General features: G+C 50.3%; 1 protein-coding gene across 5 annotated transcripts in view; it reads right to left on the minus strand.

Moving 5' to 3' along the window:
* Positions 1-27,241, minus strand: part of LOC134949433 (zinc finger protein 724-like) — a 73,844-nt gene that overhangs the window by 30,588 nt on the left and 16,015 nt on the right. For 2 of the 5 annotated variants that reach the window (XR_010183161.1, XR_010183160.1), the window contains exon 2: positions 9,127-12,007. The gene's annotated coding sequence lies outside the window, so the exon portion shown is untranslated. The other 3 variants (XR_010183159.1, XM_063938000.1, XM_063938001.1) reach the window with 3 other exon arrangements.

A 27,241-nucleotide genomic window follows, 5' to 3' on the forward strand; every position in this document is an offset into this window, starting at 1 on the left:
TTTAAGACCCCGAAGGTCCCTGCAACATAGGGGCAGGCAAGGGTTGACTCCCTGCCTGTTCCCTGGCTTCAGCTTTGTCCAACCTTTTGTGCAATAAATTCACATTTGCACTTAAAACATTCCACATATCCACCCAGTCAGGTGTCGGTGTTGCCGATGGAGACACCACATTCATCTGCTCCACCGCCTCACTAGGAAAGCCTTCTACCTCAGACATGCCGACACACGCGTACCGACACGCCACACACCCAGGGAATCCTCTTATCTGAAGACAGTTCCCCCACAAGGCCCTTTGGAGAGACAGAGAGACAGTATGCCAGCACACACCCAGCGCCAATGACCCAGGAAAAAACACACAATATGTTTACCCAGAAAGCGATGTAATCTGTATTTTGCGCCAAATTATGTGCCCCCCTCCTTCTTTAAAAACCTCTTTCACCGTGGATAAGCAGGGGAGAGTCCGGGGAGCTTCCTCTCAGCGCTGTGCTGTGGAGAAAATGGCGCTGGTGAGTGCTGAGGGACAAGCTCTGCCCCCTCAGCGGCGGGTTTCGGTCCTGCTCAAATATTGAAAAAACTGGCGGGGGCTCTTTTATATACAATGCCTAGCTGTATATATGTACTTTTGCCGGAAAATAAGAATTTACTTACCGATAATTCTATTTCTCGTAGTCCGTAGTGGATGCTGGGGACTCCGTCAGGACCATGGGGATTAGCGGCTCCGCAGGAGACAGGGCACAAAAGTAAAAGCTTTAGGATCAGGTGGTGTGCACTGGCTCCTCCCCCTATGACCCTCCTCCAAGCCTCAGTTAGGATACTGTGCCCGGACGAGCGTACACAATAAGGAAGGATTTTGAATCCCGGGTAAGACTCACACCAGCCACACCAATCACACTGTACAACCTGTGATCTGAACCCAGTTAACAGCATGATAACAGCGGAGCCTCTGAAAAGATGGCTCACAACAATAATAACCCGATTTTTGTAACAATAACTATGTACAAGTATTGCAGACAATCCGCACTTGGGATGGGCGCCCAGCATCCACTACGGACTACGAGAAATAGAATTATCGGTAAGTAAATTCTTATTTTCTCTGACGTCCTAAGTGGATGCTGGGGACTCCGTCAGGACCATGGGGATTATACCAAAGCTCCCAAACGGGCGGGAGAGTGCGGATGACTCTGCAGCACCGAATGAGAGAACTCCCGGTCCTCCTCAGTCAGGGTGTGCCCCTGACCAAGTAGCTGCTCGGCAAAGTTGTAAAGCCGAGACCCCTCGGGCAGCCGCCCAAGATGAGCCCACCTTCCTTGTGGAATGGGCATTTACATATTTTGGCTGTGGCAGGCCTGCCACAGCATGTGCAAGCTGAATTGTACTACACATCCAACTAGAAATCGTCTGCTTAGAATCAAGAGCACCCAGTTTATTGGGTGCATACAGGATAACAGCAAGTCAGTTTTCCTGACTACAGCCGTCCTGGAAACCTATATTTTCAGGGCCCTGACAACATCTAGCAACTTGGAGTCCTCCAAGTCCCTAGTAGCCGCAGGTACCACAATAAGCTGGTTCAGGTGAAACACTGACACCACCTTAGGGAGAAACTGGGGACGAGTCCGCAGCTCTGCCCTGTCCGAATGGACAATCAGATATGGGCTTTTGTGAGACAAAGCCGCCAATTCTGACACTCGCCTGGCCGAGGCCAGGGCCAACAGCATGGTCACTTCCCATGTGAGATATTTCAAATCCACAGATTTGAGCGGTTTAAACCAATGTGATTTGAGGAATCCCAGAACTACGTTGAGATCCCACAGTGCCACTGGAGGCACAAAAGGGGGTTGTATATGCAGTACTCCCTTGACAAACTTCTGGACTTCAGGAACTGAAGCCAATTCTTTCTGGAAGAAAATCGACAGGGCCGAAATTTGAACCTTAATGGACCCCAATTTGAGGCCCATAGACACTCCTGTTTGCAGGAAATGCAGGAATCGACCGAGTTGAAATTTCTTCGTGGGGCCTTCCTGGCCTCACACCACGCAACATATTTTCGCCACATGTGGTGATAATGTTGTGCGGTCACCTCCTTCCTGGCTTTGACCAGGGTAGGAATGACCTCTTCCGGAACGCCTTTTTCCCTTAGGATCCGGCGTTCAACCGCCATGCCGTCAAACGCAGCCGCGGTAAGTCTTGGAACAGACATGGTACTTGCTGAAGCAAGTCCCTTCTTAGCGGCAGAGGCCATGAGTCCTCTGTGAGCATCTCTTGAAGTTCCAGGTACCAAGTCCTTCTTGGCCAATCCGGAGCCACGAGTATAGTTCTTACTCCTCTACGTCTTATAATTCTCAGTACCTTGGGTATGAGAAGCAGAGGCGGGAACACATACACTGACTGGTACACCCATGGTGTTACCAGAGCGTCCACAGCTATTGCCTGAGGGTCTCTTGACCTGGCGCAATACCTGTCCAGTTTTTTGTTCAGGCGGGACGCCATCATGTCCACCTTTGGTCTTTCCCAATGGTTCACAATCATGTGGAAGACTTCCCGATGAAATCCCCACTCTCCCGGGCGTCGGAATGAACACTGCTGACAGTGCTATCACCTGATTTTCCGCCCAGCGAAGAATCCTTGCAGTTTCTGCTATTGCCCTTCTGCTTCTTGTGCCGCCCTGTCTGTCTACGTGGGCGACTGCCGTGATGTTGTCCCACTGGATCAATACCGGCTGACCTTGAAGCAGAGGTCTTGCTAAGCTTAGAGCATTGTAACTTGCCCTTAGCTCCAGTATATTTATGTGGAGAGAATTCTCCAGACTTGATCACACTCCCTGGAAATTTTTTCCCTGTGTGACTGCTCCCTAGCCTCTCAGGCTGGCATCCCTGGACACCAGGACCCTTCCTGAATGCCGAATCTGCGGCCCATTAGTAGATGAGTACTTTGCAGCCACCGCAGAAGAAACACCCTTGTCCTTGGAGACAGGTGTTATCCGCTGATGCATCTGAAGATGCGATCCGGACCATTTTTCCAGCAGATCCCACTGAAAAGTTCTTGCGTGAAAACTGCCGAATGGAATCGCTTCGTAAGAAGCCACCATTTTTCCCAGGACCCTTGTGCGATGATGCACTGACACTTTTCCTGGTTTTAGGAGGTTCCTGACTAGCTCGGATAACTCCCTGGCTTTCTTCTCCGGGAGAAACACCCTTTTCTGGACTGTGTCAAGAAACATCCCTAGGAACAGCCGATGTGTCGTCGGAAACAACTGCGGTTTTGGAATATTTAGAATCCACCCGTGCTGTCGTAGAACTACTTGAGATAGTGCTACTCCGACCTCCAACTGTTCTCTGGACCTTGCTCTTATCAGGAGGTCGTCCATTTTCTTTGAAGAAGAATCATCATTTCGGCCATTACCTTGGTAAAGACCCGGGGTGCCGTGGACAATCCAAACGGCAGCGTCTGAAACTGATAGTGACAGTTCTGTACCATGAACCTGAGGTACCCTTGGTGAGAAGGGCAAATTGGGACATGGAGGTAAGTATCCCTGATGTCCCGGGACACCCTATAGTCCCCTTCTTCCTGGTTCGCTATCACTGCTCTGAGTGACTCCATCTTGATTTGAACCTTTGTAAGTGTTCAAATATTTCAGATTTAGAATAGGTCTCACCGAGCCTTCTGGCTTCAGTACCACAACATAGTGTGGAATAATACCCCTTTCCTTGTTGTAGGAGGGGTACTTTGATCATCACCTGCTGGGAATACAGCTTGTGAATTGTTTCCAATACTGCCTCCCTGTCGGAGGGAGACGTTGGTAAAGCAGACTTCAGGAACCTGCGAGGGGGAAACGTCACGACTTTCCAATCTGTACCCCTGGGATCCTACTTGTAGGATCCAGGTGTCCTGTACGGCCCCAGCGTCATGCTGAGAAACTTGGCAGAAGCGGTGGAGGCTTCTGTTCCTGGGAATGGGCTGCCTGCTGCAGTCTTCTTCCCTGTCCTCTATCCCTGGGCAGATATGACTCTTATGGGGACGAAAGGACTGAGGCTGAAAAGACGGTGTCTTTTTCTGCAGAGATGTGACTTAGGGTAAAAACGGTGGATTTTCCAGCAGTTGCCGTGGCCACCAGGTCCGATGGACCGACCCCAAATAACTCCTCCCCTTTATACGGCAATACTTCTTTGTGCCGTTTGGAATCTGCATCACCTGACCACTGTCGTGTCCATAAACATCTTCTGGCAGATATGGACATCGCACTTACTCTTGATGCCAGAGTGCAAATATCCCTCTGTGCATCTCGTATATATAGAAATGCATCCTTTAAATGCTCTATAGTCAATAAAATACTGTCCCTGTCAAGGGTATCAATATTTTTAGTCAGGGAATCCGACCAAGCCACCCCAGCTCTGCACATCCAGGCTGAGGCGATCGCTGGTCGCAGTATAACACCAGTATGTGTGTATATACTTCTTAGGATATTTTCCAGCCTCCTATCAGTTGGCTCCTTGAGGACGGCCCTATCCGGAGACGGTACCGCCACTTGTTTTGATAAGCGTGTGAGCGCCTTATCCACCCTAAGGGGTGTTTCCCAACGCGCCCTAACTTCTGGCGGGAAGGGGTATACCGCCAATAATTTTCTATCGGGGGAAACCCACTCATCATCACACACTTCATTTAATTTATCTGATTCAGGAAAAACTACAGGTAGTTTTTTCACACCCCACATAATACCCTTTTTTGTGGTAATGTAGTATCAGAAATATGTAACACCTCCTTCATTGCCCTTAACAAGTAACGTGTGGCCCTAAAGGAAAATACGTTTGTTTCTTCACCGTCGACACTGAAATCAGTGTCCGTGTCTGTGTCGACCGACTGAGGTAAATGGGCGTTTTAAAGCCCCTGACGGTGTTTGAGACGCCTGGACAGGTACTATTTTTTTGCCGGCCGTCTCTGTTATCACGTAATTCCTTGAATAAGCCATCCATTCCGGTGTCGACTCCCTAGAGTGACATCACCATTACAGGCAATTGCTCCGCCTCCTCACCAACATCGTCCTCATACATGTCGACACACACGTACCGACACACAGCACACACACAGGGAATGCTCTGATAGAGGACAGGACCCCACTAGCCCTTTGGGGAGACAGAGGGAGAGTTTGCCAGCACACACCAAAAACGCTATAATTATACAGGGACAACCTTTATATAAGTGTTTTTCCCTTATAGCATTTTAATATATATAGTCATATCGCCAAATAAGTGCCCCCCCTCTCTGTTTTAACCCTGTTTCTGTAGTGCAGTGCAGGGGAGAGCCTGGGAGCCTTCCCACCAGCATTTCTGTGAGGGAAAATGGCGCTGTGTGCTGAGGAGAATAGGCCCCGCCCCCTTTTCGGCGGGCTTCTTCTCCCGTTTTTCTGAGACCTGGCAGGGGTTAAATACATCCATATAGCCCCCAGGGGCTATATGTGATGTATTTTTAGCCAGAATAAGGTACTATCATTGCTGCCCAGGGCGCCCCCCCCAGCGCTCTGCACCCTCAGTGACCGCTGCTATGAAGTGTGCTGACAACAATGGCGCACAGCTGCAGTGCTGTGCGCTACCTTATGAAGACTGAAAAGTCTTCTGCCGCCGGTTTCTGGACCTCTTCACTTTTCGACATCTGCAAGGGGGTCGGCGGCGCGGCTCCGGGACGAACCCCAGGGTGAGACCTGTGTTCCGACTCCCTCTGGAGCTAATGGTGTCCAGTAGCCTAAGAAGTCAATCCATCCTGCACGCAGGTGAGTTCACTTCTCTCCCCTAAGTCCCTCGATGCAGTGAGCCTGTTGCCAGCAGGACTCACTGAAAATAAAAAACCTAACAAAACTTTTACTCTAAGCAGCTCTTTAGGAGAGCCATCTAGATTGCACCCTTCTCGGCCGGGCACAAAAATCTAACTGAGGCTTGGAGGAGGGTCATAGGGGGAGGAGCCAGTGCACACCACCTGATCCTAAAGCTTTTACTTTTGTGCCCTGTCTCCTGCGGAGCCGCTAATCCCCATGGTCCTGACGGAGTCCCCAGCATCCACTTAGGACGTCAGAGAAAATTAGGTTTATATTGCTGCCCGCACCCTTACAGTGACTGCTGTGTGGGAGCAATGGCGCACAACATTACCGCTGTGCGTTACCTCTATGAAGATCTGAAGTCTTCTTCCTTCTCATACTCACCCGGCTTCTATCTTCCGGCTCTGCGAGGAGGACGACGGCGCGGCTCTGGGACGGACGGCGAGGGTGAGACCTGCGTACCGATCCCTCTGGAGCTAATGGTGTCCAGTAGCCTAAGAAACAGAGCCTAACTTAAAGTAGGTCTGTTTCTCTCCCCTCAGTCCCTCGCTGCAGGGAGTCTGTTGCCAGCAGGCTCCCTGAAAATAAAAAAACCTAACTAAAATACTTTCTTTTCAGGAAACTCAGGAGAGCTCCCTGTAATGCACCTAGTCTCTTCTGGGCACAGTAATAAACTGAGGTCTGGAGGAGAGGCATAGAGGGAGGAGCCAGTGCACACCCATACCTAAAGTTCTTTCTTGAAGTGCCCATGTCTCCTGCGGAGCCCGTCTATCCCCATGGTCCTTACGGAGTCCCCAGCATCCTCTAGGATGTAAGAGAAATACCGTTATCAACGGTAAGTTCTTACCATGACGTATATTTCCTACTGTCCGTGAAAAAGGCCTCCTCAACCTGCTCAGGGGGTGTATCAGCAATATTCAACACATACCGCATGGCCTCAATCATCAACGGCACCTCCTTGGCAAGTGATGCCGTCCCCCTCGACACATCCCCATCATCGTCTGCTGTGTCAGAATCGGTATCCGTGTCATCCTGCGTAATTTGGGCAAGAGCACGTTTGTGAGAATGTACCGCAGGGGCCCCCGAGGGAACAGGACCGGACCATACTGCCACAGAGGACTGTAATACCTGAGTGGCAGCTTCAGTCCTTGCAACCCTTTCAGAAATCTGAGAAATAACCCCACTAAGAGAGGCTAACCACTCCGGTTCCCTAGCTGGGATCTGCGCTACAACAGTGCAATCCTGATTACATGGAATGGGATCTTCCTGAGTAGATACATCCTCTGCAGCATATGATAGAGTCCCTAGACATGGTTGCCTGCACACCCCATATACACACAGGGTAAAGGGTAGACAGAGTTTCCCCCTAAGAATGGCAGAGAGACACAGATATTGGAGCCAACCCGCACACAGCGCTATACAGGTATAGGGAGACCCTTAACCAGCGCTGACTGTGCCCCTTAATAGGTGACACAGTCTATATACAGCCTCCCTATCTCCCCCCCCGCCCCCCCTCTCCTACAACCCTCTGGTACCATGCAGATAGCTGGAGGTGCTCTGGAGGGACTGCTCTTCAAGCAGCGTGGATGCATGCAGGAAAATGGCGCTGAACGCTGCTTGGTCTGCTCTGAGAAGCTCCGCCCCCTTAATGGCGCTGTCTTCCCGCTCTTGAAGATTATACTGGCCTGAGGATTGTGGTGCTGGCTGAGATCCAAGGACCCCGGCAGGCTGTGTGGTCAGTATAGGGTGTAGGCGCCCCTCACAGCTCCGCACCATGTGCCGCTGAGTCCCGGAGTGCAGTTAGTACTGCGCTCCCTACCCTGTTGCCGCCATCTTCACATCGGCTCCTCACTCGCCACTCTTCAGCTCTGCAAGGGGGTGGCGGCATTCTGCTGGGGTGAGCGTTCTCCTGCGGCAGGGAGCAATCTATCCCCTCTGGAGCTCAGTGTCCAGTCAGTCAGACCCCGCAGGGCGGACACTGACCCCCCCCCCCCCCCCCCCCCCCCCAGTCCCTCAATGCAGGGAGGCTGTTGCCAGCAGCCTCCCTGTAAAATAACAAACTCTAAAAAAAACTTTTACTAAAGAAGCTTTGTAGAGCTCCCCTAGCTGTGACTGGCAACTCCGGGCACATTTTCTAAACTGAGTCTGGTAGTCGGGGCATAGAGGGAGGAGCCAGCCCACACTATTAAACTCTTAAAGTGCCAATGGCTCCTGGTGGACCAGTATATACCCCATGGTACTAATATGGACCCCCAGCATCCTCTAGGACGATAGAGAAATCATGTAATGCAGCCCCATGACCACTGTATAAGCACCACACATGTATGTAATGCAGCCCCACTGTATAGGTACCACACATGTATGTAATGCTGACCTATGACCATAGGCGTGCGCAGGGGGGGTGCCTGGTGCGCACAGGCACCCCCTAATGTCTGGCACCCCGATCTCACATGCCTGATGCAGCGATTGCCGAGCAGGCTGATTACTGTCCCCTCTGCGCTGCACCCTCTCAGGAATGCATTACTGACCGGGTGCCTGGGTTAATCAAGGGTGCCACTGCCAACGGCTTTCAAATTTCCGGCTCCACTTCCATGTACAAAAACAGCGTGATGTGACATGATGATGTCAGGCTGCTCGCACGCCCACCCGTCACACGGAAAGACAGGGGTAGCCAGACCAGGCTGAGGAGGAGCAGTGTAATTGCAGTGAGTGCCATCAGAAGTGTTTGTTTGGTGCACATCACAACATCTGACAATGTATCTGCATTATTAGGATTGGTACAAGGGTGGATATTTATATTGTGTTGACCGTCAATAGACGGTGCTAGACATACCCAAAAGGCTGTGCTATGCACACCATTCCGACGGTGCACCCCCTAACGAAATGTGCTGCGCACGCCTATGCCTATGACCACTATATAAGCACCACACATGTATGTAATGCAGCCCCATCACCACTGTATAATGACCACACATGTATGAAATGCAGCTTCCACTGTATAAGCGCTACACATGTATGTAATGCAGCCCCATGACCACAATATAAGCGTGTGCAGGAGCCTTCCTGTTAGCTGTCCATGACCTGGCTGTATGTAGTGTAACCTATAGCCAGTTACAGTGTAGTAGATGAGCCCAGCAGCACCATCACTCACCAGCATCGCTGCCCCTACACCACGGGTAGCGTTTAGTTAGTTTCTCTTCGTGCAGAGGACCCTACACCACGCCGGAGGATTCCACTTCCGCGCCGTGATTGCCCGATACGTCGCCTTCAGCCAATCAGAGTTAAAAATAGTGCAAGTACCCAATCCCAGGGACGACTGTTACCGTGCTCTGCTGTGATAAGCTGCTGCTGATGCCAGTCACTGGTGCCATGTCCCTTCTACTGCGCTCCCTTCCTGCCCACCGCATACCGGTTGCGTCTAGATTCCGGGGTTGATTCTATTTCGGAGTGGGAGAAGGGACCTTCTGACGTATCTAGGGGAGGAGACACGTCACCAGGGGGAGGAGCTACGGGCGAACAGGGTACCCGAAAAGAACCCTCGCCACCTGATTACTAATGGTAATAGTTGGTGGCGTGGATAGTAGAGGAACTATCCCGCTGGCGTAGCTCCTCCCGCTAGTGTCGTGGCTCCTCCCCCTTACGGAAAAGGTCCCTTAGCCCACTTGATTCTAGCATCTACCGCATACCCGGCGCTGCCCCATCCTCCCCTCTGCTGCGGATCCCGCCCGGCGGCGGCTCTGTACTGGGCGGGTGACGTCACGGCGCGTCCCGGGGAGCCGCAGAGCTAACACTCCAGAGATTGCCCTGTGGTCTGTAGTCTAGCAGCATGCTATACAAACCCAGAACCGCCAAGCGGCAAGTTAAACTATAACAAAATAAAGCACATAAAAATAATTTGTTCCTAATGTCTTTTATTAGTGAGTATATATAAATTTTATATAGAATTCGAAAATAAATTGTCAGATAAATCTGATTTATAGAAATCTAAATCTGTTTCAAATAATGCCTTTACAGGAACACAGGAGGTGAATACCAGAGATCTGTCGCTGCTAGCAGGATATATAAATAAGAATCTGTTACTGTTGTGTCTCTGAGCTGATAGTTGCCTGCGGCGGTGAAACATGTTACCGGTATGCACTTATCCACACATCACAGAGGTGCCCAGACGTGTTGGATAGGAAATGCCGGCGGTTAGGAGACCGACCGCCATATACCAATGTTTAAAAGTCCAACATGGGCAAGGTAAGTATAGTCACCTTATCCCAATGCCCCACTAACACCCCCTCTCCAACACACACACCTCAACCCTAACCCTCCCCAGTGGTGCCTTATCCTAAACCCCCCTTCCCGCAGCCTAATCCTAACTCCCCACCCCCAGTGACGGGATGGTGCTCCTTGTCGGTATTCCAGCGTCGGGATACGATTGTTATGTCGACAGTCATTAGGTCGACGTTAGCATTCGGTTGACATGCAATAGGTCGACATGAGTTTTTTAAAAAATGTTAAAATTTTTGGATTTTTTCATACTTTACGATCCACGTGTTCTACGAGTGGAATGGTAACCTGTACCGAGCGCGAGGCACTTTGCCCGAAGCATGGCGAGCCATGAGAGGGGACACGGTGCACTAATTGGGGTTCCCCACCACTTTACGCAAAAACAACACCAAAAATACTCCAAAAACTCATGTCAACCTAGTACATGTCGACCTAACGCCCATGTCGACCTAATGCCAATGTCAACCTTCAGTGGTCGAGCTAATGACTGTCGACCTAAGTTGGGTCGACCCAACGATCCATACCCCCGGCGTCAGTATTTCCACTGACGGTAAAACCTGGCCGGATCCCACCCACAGACTGCTGTAATCTCTCTGCATACCAAAGGCGTTACTGATTTGCCAACCTCTTCACTCAGATATATAAAAAGACTATATATGCATTGTATCATCCCAAAGAACTCTTCTTTCACACGGATGCATAATTATTCACCCGGACGCTTAAATAGGATTGAAAAAATGTGCGGAATACATGCAAGTCACGCATCTTATGGTTTGTACTTGAGTGACTTACATTAAAAGTATAAATAATTTGTTTCTTTTCATCTGACGTCTCTTAATATTTTTTTTTACAGTTTGCGATTGATGAGAATTATTTATTTGATTAGAAACAATTTTAAAAAAAATATTCAGCAGATCGGCAGAGGTTCAAGGCATGGATTGGCAGCACTTTCCACCTCACCAGTCGTCTGAGTCATCCGTCGTGTCGGAACATTCCTGTTTGGCTTGAAGCTTTTCCCTCCTATGAACTTTGTAGTGTGTATCCAAGATAAACTTTCTGTTAAATCTTTTCCCACATATCTCACATTCATAGGGCTTTTCTCCGGTGTGGATTCTCAAGTGCCTGTCGAGGTGCATTTTCCGGCCGAAGCTTTTCGGACACTCCGGGCACTTGTGTGGCTTATCGCCGATGTGAATCTGTTGATGCCTCTTCAAGCACGAAGAGAACGAAAAACTTGAGTTACACTCAGGGCAAATGTAGGGCTTCACCCCCGTGTGAGTTCTCTGGTGGCTCGTAAGGTGCGACAAGGTCGTAAAACCTTTTGGGCACTCCGAACACTTATAAGGTTTCTCCCCGGTGTGCATTCTGTGGTGTACGACAAGGTCCTGTTTGTCACGGAATTCTTTATCACACTCACCACACTTGTATTCTTTCTTTTGGGAGTGTTTGATTATGTGTTTCCTCAAATGCCAAATAAACCTGAAGGTCTTATCACACAATAAGCAAGCATAGCGGTTCTCTCCATTCTCACCTTGAACTACCTTCTCTCCATTCTCACCTTGAACCACCTTTTCTCCATTTTCACCTTGAGCCTCCTCTTCTTCACCCCAAGTCTCCGTTTCAGGATAGTCTGTGTCATCCTCCTTTGGGCCAAACGTGTTACTGTTCTTACTGTGAACATTTTTTTCTTTATTTATAGTCTTACCTACGTCAATATCTGATTCCATCGCACTGGTTAATAATCTCTGATAAAATGGCAAATCACTCTCTAAATTCTATGCGGAGTCCACACTTGCAATTTCTACTCAACGATTCATTAAGGGATGACACAAGTATTTCCAGGAAAGCTTCCTTCTTCAGTTCTCTATGCATCTGAATTATTATAAAGGTTCAACAAAAGGAGTTCGGCTCTTTTTTTCGGTTTCATACCTAAAATAAAAAATAAAATAAAAAAAAAGTATAAAAATGTGACGTTATAAAATGAAAACAAAACAAAAACAAATCACAATATATAATTAAATTCAAATGCACGTTATAGGCTGAATATGTCACTAGGTGGTAAATTTACTAAAGCTTCTAAAACAGAGAATTGTTGATGTTACCTATAGCAAACAATCAGATGCTGTCTATCATTTCCCTATGGCCTTTTACAAAATGATAGACGGCATCACCAATAAACATCATGTCTGTGCTTATATACTTTTTTTTTTTTCTAGGTTAGCATTTATATTTAGTCTAAGCAAACCGGAAACTATGAGACGCATTTAACCTATGAGACTTTATATTTATGAAAACTGAAGAATCCTACTGCTCAAGGAGAAAACAAGAAACGTGCCCCTACAAACCTCTTTTGTAGGGGCACGCTTGTGTAATAATTTATTAAAATGTAACTTTTATTTATTTATTGGTAAAAATAGTACAAAAATAGATCCTGTGTAATATATATATATATATATATATAGCATATGGAACTCGGCACTCTGTGCTTTAGAAGTCAACTCGCCCGGTGCCCTCTTAAACAGCTCTGCGACTGTAAAATAGCCAAACAATCATAAGCGGCACTCACGGGACTCCTCAAATGAACGGGTCCGACACCCCGATATTCAGCAACGTTTCGGTTTTATTTCAAACCTCCACACCAAAAAAAAAAAAGAAAAGAGAAAAGACAAATTAACTTCCATTACTAAGGCACCTGTTGTACCAAGTGATTCATTGACGCTGAACACATTGTTTCAAGTTGGGACATTTGTCTTTTCTCTTTTTTTTTGGTGTGGAGGTTTGAAATAAAACCGAAACGTTGCTGAATATCGGTGTGTCGGACCCGTTCATTTGAGGAGTCCCGTGAGTGCCGCTTATGATTGTTTGGCTATTTTACAGTCGCAGAGCTGTTTAAGAGGGCACCGGGCGAGTTGACTTCTAAAGCACAGAGTGCCGAGTTCCATATGCTATATATATCAGGAGGAGTGTGCATACACTTCCATTACTAAGGCACCTGTTGTACTAAGTGATTCATTGACGCTGAACACATTGTTTCAAGTTGGGACATTTGTCTTGTCTCTTTTCTTTTTATTTTTTTTTGGTGTGGAGGTTTGAAATAAAACCGAAACGTTGCTGAATATCGGGGTGTCGGACCCGTTCATTTGAGGAGTATCGTGAGTGCCGCTTATGATTGTTTGGCTTTGGCTATATATATATATATATATATATATATATATATATATATATATATATCTTACGTCCTAGAGGATGCTGGGAACTCCGTAAGGACCATGGGGTATAGACGGCTCCGCAGGAGACATGGGCACTGTAAAGCTTTAGAATGGGTGTGCACTGGCTCCTCCCTCTATGCCCCTCCTCCAGACCTCAGTTAGTTCCTGTGCCCAGTGGTGACTGGATGCACTGCAGGGGAGCTCTCCCGAGTTTCTCTGAAAAAGCTTTTGTTAGGTTTATTATTTTCAGGGAGCACTGCTGGCAACAGGCTCCCTGCTTCGTGGGACTGAGGGGAGAGAAGCAGACCTACTTAAATGATAGGCTCTGCTTCTTAGGCTACTGGACACCATTAGCTCCAGAGGGAGTCGGAACGCAGGTCTCACCCTCGCCGTTCGTCCCGGAGTCGCGCTGCCGTCCTCCTCACAGAGCCGGAAGATAGAAGCCAGGTGAGTATAAGAAGAAAGAAGACTTCAAAGGCGGCAGAAAACTTCAGCTCTTCATGAGGTAAGGCGCAGTGGTAACGCTGCGCGCCATTGCTCCCAGCTCACACACACAGGCGCCACAAAAAGGGTGCAGGGCGCAGGGGGGCACCCTGGGCAGCATAAATATACCTCAAATAAGACTGGCAGAGTACTTATATATACTGCGGAGGCTGTATAATTCCAAATCCCCCGCCAGTATAAAGATTTAGAGCAAGACCGAAGCCCGCCGTCGGGGGGCGGAGCTTGATCCCCCAGCACTAACCAGCGCCATTTTTCTCCTCAGCATGCTGCAGAGAAGCTGCCCCGGACTCTCCCCTGCTGTTAGCTAGTAGAGAGGGCCAAAACGAGGGGGGGGGCACATTATTTGGCGATAAAGTTTGGTGTTTTACACATATATATACAAAAAGCGCTGACAGACTGGGATTTTTGTCTCAGTGTATAGTGGCGCTGGGTGTGTGCTGGCATTCTCTCTCTCTGTCTCTCCTATTAGGTATCCCAGTGTGTGTGGGGGTGTCAGTACGTGTGTGTCGACATGTCTGAGGTGGAAGGCTCATCTAGGGAGGATGCAGAGCAGATGATTGTGTTGTCTCCGTCGGCGCCGCCGACACCTGATTGGATGAATATGTGGAATGTTTAAAATGCTAATGTGACTCATTACACAAAAAGCAGGAAGTCAATCCATAGCTTGACTGTGTCACAGGGCCCTTCGGGGTCTCAGTAACGTCCCCTTTCCCAGATAGTAGACACTGATACCGACACGGATTCCGACTCCAGTGTCGACTATGATGATGCTAGGTTGCACCCAAGGGTGGCCAAGAGTATTCAATATATGATTGTTGCAATAAAAGATGTTTTGCATATCACTGAGGACCCCTCTGTTTCTGACACGAGGGTCTGCATGTTAAGGGAAAGAAACCTGAGGTATCTTTTCCCCCATCTCACGAGCTGAACGCCCTATTTGAAATAGCTTGGGAAACTCCAGATAAGAAACTGCAGATTCCCAAGAGAATTATTATGGCGCATCCTTTCCTCTCCCAGGACAGGTTACGGTGGGAATCCTCACCCACGGTGGACAAGGCTTTAACGCGCTTGTCAAAAAAGGTGGCGCTACCATCCCCTGATACTGCAGCCCTCAAGGATCCTGCTGATCGCAGACCAGAAACTACCATACGGGTGCCCTACTAAGGCCGCCAGTAGCGTCGGCATGGGTGGGTAGCTCAGTTGCAGCGTGGGCAGATATCTTGTCATCTGACTTTGACACCCTAGATAAAGATGCCATTTTGTCGACCTTGGGTCACATTAAGACGAGGCGTTATATATGAGAGAAGCTGTGAGAGATATTGGGCTGTTGGGTTCAAGAGCCAATGCCATGGCAATTTCTGCTAGACGGTCCCTGTCGACCCGCCAATGGACAGGTGATGCCGATTCAAAAATATGGAGACTTTGCCTTACAAAGGTGAAGTTTTATTTGGGGAGGGCCTCGTGGTTCTGGTTACCACAGCTACAGTGGGTAAATCTTCTTTTTTGCCTTATGTTCCCCCACAGCAAAAGAAAACACCTCAATATCAGATGCAGTCCTTTCGGTCGCATAAGTTCAGAAAGGGTCGGGGCTCTTCTTTCCTCGCTAGAGGTAGAGGGAAAAGAGCGCCTGCTACGGCTAGTTCCCAGGAACAAAAGTCCTCCCCGTCCTCTACAAAATCCACTGCATGACGCTGGGGCTCCGCTGAGGGAGTCCACGCCGGTGGGGGCACGTCTTCGACTCTTCAGCCAAGTCTGGGTTCAGTCGGACTTGGATCCTTGGACGGTAGAAATTGTGTCCCAGGGATACAAACTGGAATTCGAAGATGTGCCTCCTCACCGATTTTTCAAATCGGCCTTGCCAGTTTCCCCCCCAGAGAGGGAAATAGTGGCAGCTGCCATACAGCAGCTTTATCATCAGCAAGTGATTATCAAGGTTCCCCTGCTACAACAGGGGAAGGGTTTTTATTCAAGCCTCTTTGTGGTCCCGAAACCGGATGGCTCGGTCAGGCCCATTTTGAATCTAAAATCCCTGAACCTGTATCTGAAAAGGTTCAAATTCAAGATGGAATCTCTCCGGGCGATGATTTCCAGCCTGGAAGTGGGGGATTTTATGGTGTCGCTAGACATAAAGGATGCATACCTTCATGTTCCCATATATGCTCCTCATCAGGAGTACCTGAGATTCGCTGTACAGGATTGTCATTACCAATTTCAGACGTTGCCGTTTGGGCTTTCCACGGACCCGAGGATTTTCACCAGGGTAATGGCGGAAATGATGGTGCTCCTGCGCAAGCAAGGGTCACAATTATCCCATACTTGGACGATCTCCTGATAAAGGCGAGTTCAAGGAAAAAATTGTTACAAAGCGTATCTCTCTCCCTGAGAATACTACAAAACACGGCTAGATCCTAAATCTACCAAAGTCACAGTTGGTTCCAACAACTCGACTGTCGTTTTGGGCATGATTATGGACATAGAAAACAAAAGGTCTTTCTTCCAGAGGAAAAAGCCCAAGTACTCCAGAACATGGTCAGAGACCTGTTAAAGCCAAAAAGAGTGTCAGTGCATCAATGCACTCGGGTATTAGGAAAGATGGTGACGGCCTACGAGGCCATTCCATTCGGCAGATTCCATGCAAGGACTTTTCAGTGGGACCTTCTGGACAAGTGGTCAGGGTCCCACCTGCATATGCATCGGAAGATTGCCCTGTCCCCCTGGGCCAGGATCTATCTCCTGTGGTGGCTCCAGAGTACTCACCTTCTAGAGGGTCGCAGATTCGGCATTCAAGATTGGGTTCTTGTGACCATGGACGCGAGCCTCCGAGGATGGGGAGCAGTCACACAGGGAAACAGTTTTCAGAGAATATGGTCAAGCCAAGAGGCTTGTCTACACATCAATGTGCTGGAATTGAGGGCCATTTACAACGACCTCAAACAGGCGGAGAATCTTCTTCGCAACCTACCTGTTCTGATACAGTCAGACAACGTCACAGCCGTGGCGCATGTAAACCGCCAGGGCGGGACAAGGAGCAGAGCAGTAATGGCAGAAGCCACCAGGATTCTTCGCTGGGCGGAAAATCATGTAAGCGCTCTGTCAGCAGTATTCATTCCAGGCACGATCTCCATCCAGGAGAGTGGGGACTTCATCAGGAAGTTTTTGCAGAGGTGACAAGTCGTTGGGGACTTCCTCAAATAGACATGATGGCGCACGCCTCAACAGGAAGATTCGGACGTATTGTTCCAGGTCGAGGGACCCTCAGGCAGTGGCGGGGGACGCCCTGGTGACGCCGTGGGTGTTTCAGTCGGTCTATGTGTTCCCTCCACTTCCTCTCATCTTAAAAATACTGAGAATCATAAGACGAACAGTAGTGCAGACAATACTCATTGTTCCAGATTGGCCTCGAAGGGCCTAGTATGCAGATCTTCAGGGACGGCTCTCAGAAGATCCGTGGCCCCTTCCTCTCAAGGAGGACCTGCTTCTACAGGGGCCCTGCGTGTTCCAAGACTTACCGCGGTTACGTTTGACGGCATGGCGGTTGAACACCAAATCCTAGCTAAAAAGGGTGTTCCAGAGGAGGTCATCCCTACTCTTATTAAAGCTAGAAAAGATGTTACGGCGAAACACTATCACCGTATCTGGAGAAAATATGTGTCTTGGTGTGAAGCCAAGGATGCTCCTACTGAGGGTTTCCAACTGGGACGTTTTCTCCATTTTCTACAGTCAGGTGTGGATATGGGCCTGAAGTTAGGCTTCATTAAGGTGCAGTTTTCTGCCTTATCAATATTTTTTCAGAAGGAATTGGCTTCTCTCCCAGAAGTCCAGACTTTTGTAGAAGGAGTGTTGCACATCCAACCTCCTTTTGTGCCCTCAGTGGCACCATGGGACCTTAACGTGGTGTTACGGTTCCTTGAGTCACACTGGTTTGAACCGCTTCAAACAGTTGAATTGAAGTTTCTCACTTGGAAAGTGCTCATGCTATTGGACTTGGCATCTGCGAGGCGGATGTCTGAATTGACGGCCTTGTCTTACAAGAGCCTCTATCTGATTTTCCATGCAGATCTAGCGTAGTTGAGAACTCATCCTCAATTTCTGCCTAAAGTGGTTTCGTCATTTCATATGAACCAACCTTTTGTGGTGCCTGTGGCTACGGTGGCCTTGGAGAATTCCAAGTCCCTAGATGTAGACAGGGCCTTAAAGATTTATTTAGCCAGAACGGCTAGGGTTAGGAAAACAGAGGCACTGTTTTGTCCTGAATGCAGCCAACAAGGTTGGCACTCCAGCATCTAAGCAGACTATTGCTCGCTGGATCTGTAACACGATTCAGCAGGCTCATTCTACGGCTGGATTGCCGGTACCAAATTCAGTAAAGGCCCATTCCACTAGGAAGGTGGGCTCTTCTTGGGCGGCTGGCCGAGGCGTCTCGGCATTACAGCTTTGCTGGGCAGCTACTTGGTCGGGGTCAAACACTTTTGCTAAGTTCTACAAGTTTGATACCCTGGCTGATGAGGAACTCATGTTTGCTCAGTCGGTGCTGCAGAGTCATCCGCACTCTCCCGCCAGTTCTGGAGCTTTGGTATAAACCCAATGGTCCTTACGGAGTCCCCAGCATCCTCTAGGACGTAAGAGAAAATAAGATTTTAAACCTACCGGTAAATCTTTTTCTCCTAGTCCGTAGAGGATGCTGGGCGCCCGTCCCAGTGCGGACAATTTCTGCAAGACTGGTATATAGTTATTGCATACTTAAGGGTTAAGTTACAGTTGAGATCGGCCTATGGCTGATGCTGTTTTGTTCATGCTGTTAACTGGTTATTGTATACCATGTTGTACGGTGTGTATGGTGTGGGCTGGTGTGTATCTCGCCCTTAGATAACAAAATCCTTTTCCTCGTACTGTCAGTCTCCTCTGGGCACAGTCCTAACTGAGGTCTGGAGGAGGGGCATAGAGTGCCCATGTCTCCTGCGGAGCCGTCTATACCCCATGGTCCTTACGGAGTCCCCAGCATCCTCTACGGACAAGGAGAAAAAGATTTACCGGTAGGTTTAAAATCTTATTTTTTTTTAATATATATATATATATATATATATCTCGCCTCTTTTTGAATAAACACTGATAAATAGTGTAGAGACTGATTATCACGGGTTCAGTATGATTTCCCGATGGACGGAGTTCAAGCGGTCAGAATCCCGACAGCCCCCCAGTAAGCCCCCTAACCCTCCCTTGTAGGTGCCTAACCCTAACTTTTTTGTTAAAGAGATGAAATATGTATGTCTATGATAAAACAATCATATGTCATTCTTATAGCGGGTATGGGTCAGTAGGTCAACCACTATTGGTTGACATGCATTAGGTCAACATGGTCACTAGGTCGACATGAACAAGGTCGACATGGGAAAAGGTCAACATGAGTTTTTTTTTAACTTGGTGTAGTTGTATTTGTAAAGTGATGGGGAACCCCAATTAGTGCACCGTCTCGCTTCGCTCGCCAAGCTTCAGGCAAGGTGCCTCGCTCTGCTGCGCTCGGCACAGGTTACTATTCCCAATCGTAGTCCACGTGGATCGTAAAGTATGAAAAAGTAAAAAAAAAAAAAAAAAAAAAAGCATGTCGACCTTGTTCCATGTCGACCAACAGTGGCCGACCTAATGACTGTCGACCTAAGTGTGGTCGACCTAATGACCATATCCAGTTATAGCATGGCTAGGTTTAGGGCATAGATAGATAGATTTATATATTTTTACTAAAAATTAATAATATTTTGAACATTTTGTGAATCACAAATGCAGGACGGACATGAATGCACGGCCAACGGGGGATGCTGCCGATGACACGTGGGAGCACGCATAGTCAGCGACATAGTGCAGACACACTAGCCGATATTGTGGACAATGGCCCTCATTCCGAGTTGATCGCTCGGTAAAAATCTTCGCATCGCTGCGATTTTACGCTTAATGCGCATGCGCAATGTTCGCACTGCGACTGCGCCAAGTAAATTTGCTATGTACTTAGGAATTTTACTCACGGCTTTTTCATCGGTCTGGCGATCGTAATGTGATTGACAGGAAATGGGTGTTACTGGGCGGAAACAGGCCGTTTTATGGGCGTGTGGGAAAAAACGCTACCGTTTCCGGAAAAAACGCAGGAGTGGCCGGAGAAACGGGGGAGTGTCTGGGCGAACGCTGGGTGTGTTTGTGAAGTCAAACCAGGAACGACAAGCACTGAACTGATCGCAGATGGCGAGTAAGTCTGGAGCTACTCTGAAACTGCTACGAGGTGTGTAATCGCAATATTGCGAATACATCGTTCGCAATTTTAAGATGCTAAGATTCACTCCCAGTAGGCAGCGGCTTAGCGTGAGCAACTCTGCTAAAATCGCCTTGCGAGCGACCAACTCGGAATGAGGGCCCATATGTCGGAATTGGGCACATCGTCCACTATATCGTGCAGTGTGTACCCAGCTTATGAGAGTTCCCTGACACACTAAGCCAGTACTGTTTTTCTTTATTATAGGTTTAGAATTTTCATAAATGTAAGGCTCAGCTCATAAATGCCTGTTTCTCTTACGTCCTAGAGGATGCTGGGGTTCCATTTAGTACCATGGGGTATAGATGGGTTCTTTGGGAGCCATGGGCACTTTAAGAGTTTAATAGTGTGGACTGGCTCCTCCCTCTATGCCCCTCCTACCAGACTCAGTTTAGAAAATGTGCCCGGAGGAGCCGGTCACAGCTAGGGGAGCTTTTCTAGTTTTATTATTTTCTGAGTTTAGTTAGGTACAGGCAGACTGCTGGCAACAGCCTCCCTGCTTCGTGGGACTTAGGAGGGGGGGAGGAGGAACCAACTCTAGAAGTTAATGTTTTCTATCTCCGCTGACAGGACACTGATCTCCTGAGGGTGTTACTCGCAAGCCCATGAGGTGACCGCTCACTCCGGCAGCACAGCCGCCACCCCCTAAAAGAGCCAGAAGAAAGAAGAGTGGTGAGTATAGCGCCGGCGGACCGGTTATCGGGTCGCCGGCGGGAGTGGTGGCACAAGGGTGGGAGCGCAGCTCTGACAGGCTGCGCTCTGGCTGGCTCAGCAACACACTGTGTAGGCGCTTGAGGGGCGTTCTGGGCCAGTGCAATTCACCCTAAATTGGTCACTTGGCTAGCAGGGGCTAATCCCTGCTGTTAGCAACAAACACCTCAGACCAGTATAAACAATTTAGTGCGGGAAGCCGCGTGCCATTGCAAGGGGCGGGGCTTCCGCTCAAAGCTGTTCCAGCACTCACCAGCGCCATTTTATCCCTGCAGATCATAGGAGACGCTGAAATGGAAGGCTGCCCACCAGATAACTCCAGCTATACCTCTGCGGTACCAGGGTGTTAAAGACAGGGGGGGGGGGGGGGGGGGAAGTGTGGTAACAGTATTAACTACCCCATTAAGGTTAGTTAGTCAGCACCGGGCTTTTATCATAATTGCCTACTGGGGGCGCTGTGTGGCTGGCTCCTTATACTCTGTGACTCTCTGTAGGTACTCTAGGGGAAACTGTGTCTGACATTTTCCTGTGTGTGTGTGTGTGTATATCTCACGTTACCATGTCTAAGGACTCTGTGTCCTGTGCTGCAGAGTGTGTATCTTCTCCTGAAAAGTCTATTCCATGTACTGAGCACTGCAATGTAATTTCCCAGCCCTCTGAATCTGAACCCCCATGGGTGGATTCTTTAAGGGGAATGATATACCAGATTTCAACAAGGATGCCGCATACTGAGAAAGAAACACAGTTTTTGAGGAGATCTGTGGAGGGTTTGACATTTCTGTGACAGGACGATACCGTACGGAAGCACTCGCAGCTTCCGCGTCCCGTTGACTGCGCACAGAATGGAAGGTCAAGCCGCACGAGGCCTGACCACATAGGGGATTCCCGCTTACCGTCAGTAACCGCCTGTTACTGACTCCACCCACTGCGCTGTGGGCGGGTTCTCGCTGCCACCACCAAACTCCTAACCTGCCGTGGCGTTTGGAACCACGGTTCTGCTCTGTATGTGCCGACGCACTGCTTTACCACACCTGTGCGGTGTCGACGAATCCCCACTAGCCACTTGCTAGGCCTCTACCGGTAGCTGGCGGAAGGCGGAGCTTGGAGACGTCAGGTGCTTCCCTGGACAGCCGGAGGACGGGGCTAGGTTTGGCCTAACCCTGTTGGTCACAAGATGAAGCAGTCTTCTTGAGGCAAAGGTGTTTATTGCTCAAATAACCTTTAAAAAGGCTCCTCCCTATTGCTAGGGGCAACAGCATACAATTAAGATGTTTCAGCAGAAGAAGATGTTACAATACACACTGTACATTTCCCTTTGTTAAATATACACTGAGCCTGTGCCCTGCACAGGCTCTACATACTCAGGCACTGCAGTGCCTTCCCTAGCCCTGCAGCCTGGCCGCGAGGGCTCTCTGTGTGCTGGAGGTATGGGGCTGGCTTCCCCCATCCTCCAGCCTGCTTTTCTGCCTCTGGGGTTCCAGGGAGCTGGCTCTCCCTGTCCCCCCAGGGAGGCACTAATCAGTGGCCTCGCCGCACGCAGCGGCGCACCCCCCTGTACCGAAGTCCGGCGGACCGGGACACTTGTCCCGGCCGCCGTGACCCTGGCTTGTTTCAGCGCTGAGGCGCCGGGAGCGTAGCTCCCGGACCCCAGCGCTCACCATCCTGCTGGCCCGCCTAATGTGCCCACGCCGCTAGGGAGCCGGCTAGCCCGGTCCCCCCTGAGCGGTGCCTGTCTTGTGGCCTCGCTGCAGCGTCCGGCGGGGAGCCGGGCTGCAGCGCACCCCCCTCGCCGGCTAGCAGCCCGGGACGTCCGTCCCGGCTGCTGCGGCTGGCCACCCGTGCTGTGCTGAGGCGCTGGGAGCAGAGCTCCCGGCCCCCAGCGGCGGTTCTCACATAGAGCACTGCAGCGGGAGCCGAGCTCCCAGCCGCAGCGCTCACCCTTCTCCCCGGCGCGCACACTCCAGTGCGCCCGGGGCTACACTGACCGCTGCCGGGAGCGGAGCTCCCGGACTCCGGCGGTCAGCGGCTGCCTCCTCTCCCCCGGCGCGCACACTCTGCTGAGCGCGCCGGGGAGCTGTCCTCACTGCCGTGGTCTCCGGAGGGGTCCGGGACCACGGCACAGTTTAAAAATACATTTTCATACATTGTTATAAACACGGCGCCTAGCGTCCACCACAATTCAAATTTGGCGCCAAGCGCCCCTTTGTCCTTAACAAATGGCGCCGGGCACTAGGGATTAACCCCTTCAGTGCTGCGGCGGCCATTTGCCTCGTGGCTGGGGCTCTCCGGCCACACTCCTCCCCCCCCATTCAAGCGGGTCAACCAGGTACCCATGTCCCAACGATTTGGGTCCTGGTCCCGCAGTCCGTTGGGGTGAAGGGGACGCTACCTGGGGGGTGTAGGCTCTGGCCTAGACAGTTCATCCATAGTGTAGTGGGCATCTCTTCGTGGGTGCACAATGTTCAAATAGTCCACCTGAAGTCCAAGTTCAAGGCTCCACCACAAAAGTCTGTCCACTTCCCCCAAGGTAGGTTGCAGCCACCTAACAGGTAGGTGGTAAGTCACCACGGTGGGGGGCCGGTTACAAACAAGTGCCACCCACGGTGTCCCAACTGTGGCATACCCCACCTCCCACAATAGCAGTTTTCTGCTCAAACAGGCCACAGGGTGCTCCTGCCCATATGGCTCTTTCTGGCTTGGTACTGCTCCCAGTCCGTGCAGTGGCGCAATAGTTCGTAACACACAGTCCTGGTCAAGAATGTGCGCCATCAGCACTGGAGCGGGTACCCGAGCCTCTTTCAATGACTGGAATGCCAACTCGCAAGCGGGTGCAAAGTCCACTGACTTGGGAATGCCCTTCCTAGCCATCTCTGTCAAGGGGTTCACTACAGGACTAAAGTCAATGACAACATGTCCGTAGGGCCTTACAGGTTCTAAGGTCAGTACCAGTCTGGGTGATGTAGGTCGGGGACAGCCTCTGGTTGCCTCCACCCCCTCTGGGTTGGGCCTACCCCTGTCTCCTCCCACATGGTGCCCCAGGCACTGCACCTCCGTCATACCTATCGGGCAACTGTCTGCCCTAACTGTCAGACCTGCCCTCCAATCCTCCTCCGTCGACCTATGACTCGGGAAACCTACCCTGTCACCTAGGCCTACTCCTTCCTCCTCGTCCGCTACCTGTGCCACAGTGATGGCGGCCAGACCACCAGCCTCTGGATCCTGTGTGGCATCCACTACAGTGAGGCTGCGTGTCTTCAACGATCTACTGCGCACAGGCAGGGGACCTGCTATGTCCACAGCAACTTGCTGCAAGGGTTCTCCTATGGGCAGAGGCCCAGAGACAACACAAACGCTGGAGTGCCCCGGCTGCCAACGCATGGCACCAGCCTTACCTGTGGTCTGGGCGTCATCCGACATTCCAGACCAGGGTAAGCTCTGTGTCAGGCACTTCAGGGTACGGTCTGTCTCCGGGTTGCTGTCCAAAGGGGTTTCGCTGGCAACCGACACCGGTTGCACAGGAACGTTCCCTGAGGGGACCAGTTGGACACATTCCCTATCTGGTCTATCCCCTCCCACTTTCCTGGCTACCCTGTACCTTAACCCTTCCCGCCAGGTCAAACTTCCTGCCCCAACCCTGTCAAGGCCGCTGCCAGAGTGGCGCCTCATGCCTTTCAGGGATGGGTCAGAGAGTTGAGCCTCCCTAAACTCCTGCCTGCGGCCCTCAATCTCTCCTAAATTGGGACACACTACAGGGGGATCTAGGTGGGGACTACTGGGGTCAGTCTGGTAGGGGTCAGTCATGGAAAAGTCAGAGTGGTTTCTCATACTCACCGCCGGAGTTGGCAAACCACTTGGGTCAGGAGCATCATTGGGCACCCCCACAGGATCACACGAGCTGGAACCGACATCCTCTGCGTAGCTAGGGGACGTAGGCATACCAGAGGCAAAAGGCATGCGGGGTCGATGTACTGATCTAGCCGCTGTGATCTTTTCCTCTGGGCTGGTTGATGCTGTGGTTGGCTGTGCTGGCAGTTGTCTAGCAGCTGTAGTCTTTTCCTCTGGGCTGGGCTGTGCTGGAGTAGCTGATGTCAACGGTGGTTTTGGAACTTGACTCCGGGGAATGGCGCCAACAAACATAGTGACGATCCCACCACCCAGATCATTTCCTAGGACCACATCAGTTGGGAGACCATCCATGACGGCAACTTCTCGCAACTCTGGTCCAGCTCCCCAGTCCAGGTAGACTCTTGCCATGGGAACCGCTTTTTCTGTTCCTTCTGCCAGGGTGACCGTGGCAGTGCGACCCTGCAATACGGCAGCAGGATCTATAAGGTGGGGGCTCACCACAGTGATTGAGGCCCCAGAGTCTCTTAGGCCTTCTCCCTGCAGGGGTCCCACGTGGACTGGCTGCAGGTGCCTCCACAGGTTGTGTAGGGGCTGTTTGGCCATGCAGGTGACTCTCTCCGCAGAGTGCACCTGTCTCTCGCCACACTCCATCGGACTGACTGGAGGGGGAACAGTCTCTGTAGGCTCATCTCCTCTCGTCAAACAAGCGAGCCGGGCTCCAGCACTCGGATTTGGGGCACGAGTCTGGGGTGCTTGGGATGCAGGACAGTTCATCCTCAGATGTCCGATTTTCCCACAGCCGTAGCACTTCTTCTCCAGTCGTGGCACCGATGATCTCTGATCAGTTGCAGGGACGCTGCGGTGCGGTTGCTGGCCAAGAGCACCCGGGTTGGAAGATGCTTGTCTTTGGGGGTGATGAGCTGAAGAGGGGGGTCCCCTTGGTGGTACAGTCTGTTGGAGCTGGCTGCTGGCGAGAGACAGGTGCACTCTGCGGAGAGAGTCACCTGCATGGCCAAACAGCCCCTACACAACCCCTACGTACCCACAAAAACGTACACTTGCCCAGATAATGCAAGTTGACACTGATACGGACTCTGATACAGGGAACAGTGATGGAGATTTGCGGGGGGGTGCATCACTTGCTAAGGGGGTGCAACTGATTGAAGGCATTAGGGTTATTTTACATATTTCTGAGAAAGTACCTGAGCAGGAAGAAGAATCATATTTCACAGAAAGTAAGAAATTCTCGCTTACCTTCCTGGCTTCTAAGGAGTTAAATCTTTGAAAGACCTTGGGAAAACCCAGAGAAAAAATTCCAGATCCCAAAAAGGGTTCTCATTGCTTTCCCTTTCCCTGAAGAGGACAGAAAAAAACAAGATTTTACTCACCGGTAAATCTATTTCTCGTAGTCCGTAGTGGATGCTGGGGACTCCGTAAGGACCATGGGGAATAGACGGCTCCGCAGGAGACTGGGCACATCTAAGAAAGATTTAGGACTATCTGGTGTGCACTGGCTCCTCCCCCTATGACCCTCCTCCAAGCCTCAGTTAGGAACTGTGCCCGGAAGAGCTGACACAATAAGGAAGGATTTTTGAATCCCGGGTAAGACTCATACCAGCCACACCAATCACACCATATAACACGTGATAGGAACCCCGGTTAACAGTATGATAACAAAATGGAGCCTCTAAAGAGATGGCTCACAACAAAACCCGATTTTTGTAACAATAACTATGTACAGGTATTGCAGACAATCCGCACTTGGGATGGGCGCCCAGCATCCACTACGGACTACGAGAAATAGATTTACCGGTGAGTAAAATCTTATTTTCTCTGACGTCCTAGTGGATGCTGGGGACTCCGTAAGGACCATGGGGATTATACCAAAGCTCCCAAACGGGCGGGAGAGTGCGGATGACTCTGCAGCACCGAATGAGAGAATTCCAGGTCCTCCTCAGCCAGGGTATCAAATTTGTAGAATTTTGCAAACGTGTTTGCCCCCGACCAAGTAGCTGCTCGGCAAAGTTGTAAAGCCGAGACCCCTCGGGCAGCCGCCCAAGATGAGCCCACCTTCCGTGTGGAATGGGCTTTTACAGATTTAGGCTGCGGTAAGCCTACCGCAGAATGCGCCAGCTGAATAGTGCTACAAATCCAGCGCGCAATAGACTGCTTAGAAGCAGGAGCACCCAGCTTGGTGGGTGCATACAGGATAAACAGCGAGTCAGTCTTTCTGACTCCAGCCGTCCTGGAAATATAAATTTTTAGGGCCCTGACTACGTCCAGCAACTTGGAATCCTCCAAGTCCCTAGTAGCCGCAGGCACCACAATAGGTTGGTTCAAGTGAAACGCTGAGACCACCTTTGGGAGAAACTGAGGACGAGTCCTCAATTCTGCCCTATCCATATGGAAAATCAGATAAGGGCTTTTACAAGACAAAGCCGCCAATTCTGAAACCTGCCTGGCTGACGCCAAGGCCAACAGCATGACCACTTTCCACGTGAGATATTTTAAATCCACAGTCTTAAGTGGTTCGAACCAATGTGATTTCAGAAATGCCAAAACCACATTGAGATCCCAAGGTGCCACTGGGGGCAC

The sequence above is a fragment of the Pseudophryne corroboree genome, chromosome 8, assembly GCF_028390025.1.
Source record: "Pseudophryne corroboree isolate aPseCor3 chromosome 8, aPseCor3.hap2, whole genome shotgun sequence".
NCBI lineage: Eukaryota > Metazoa > Chordata > Amphibia > Anura > Myobatrachidae > Pseudophryne > Pseudophryne corroboree.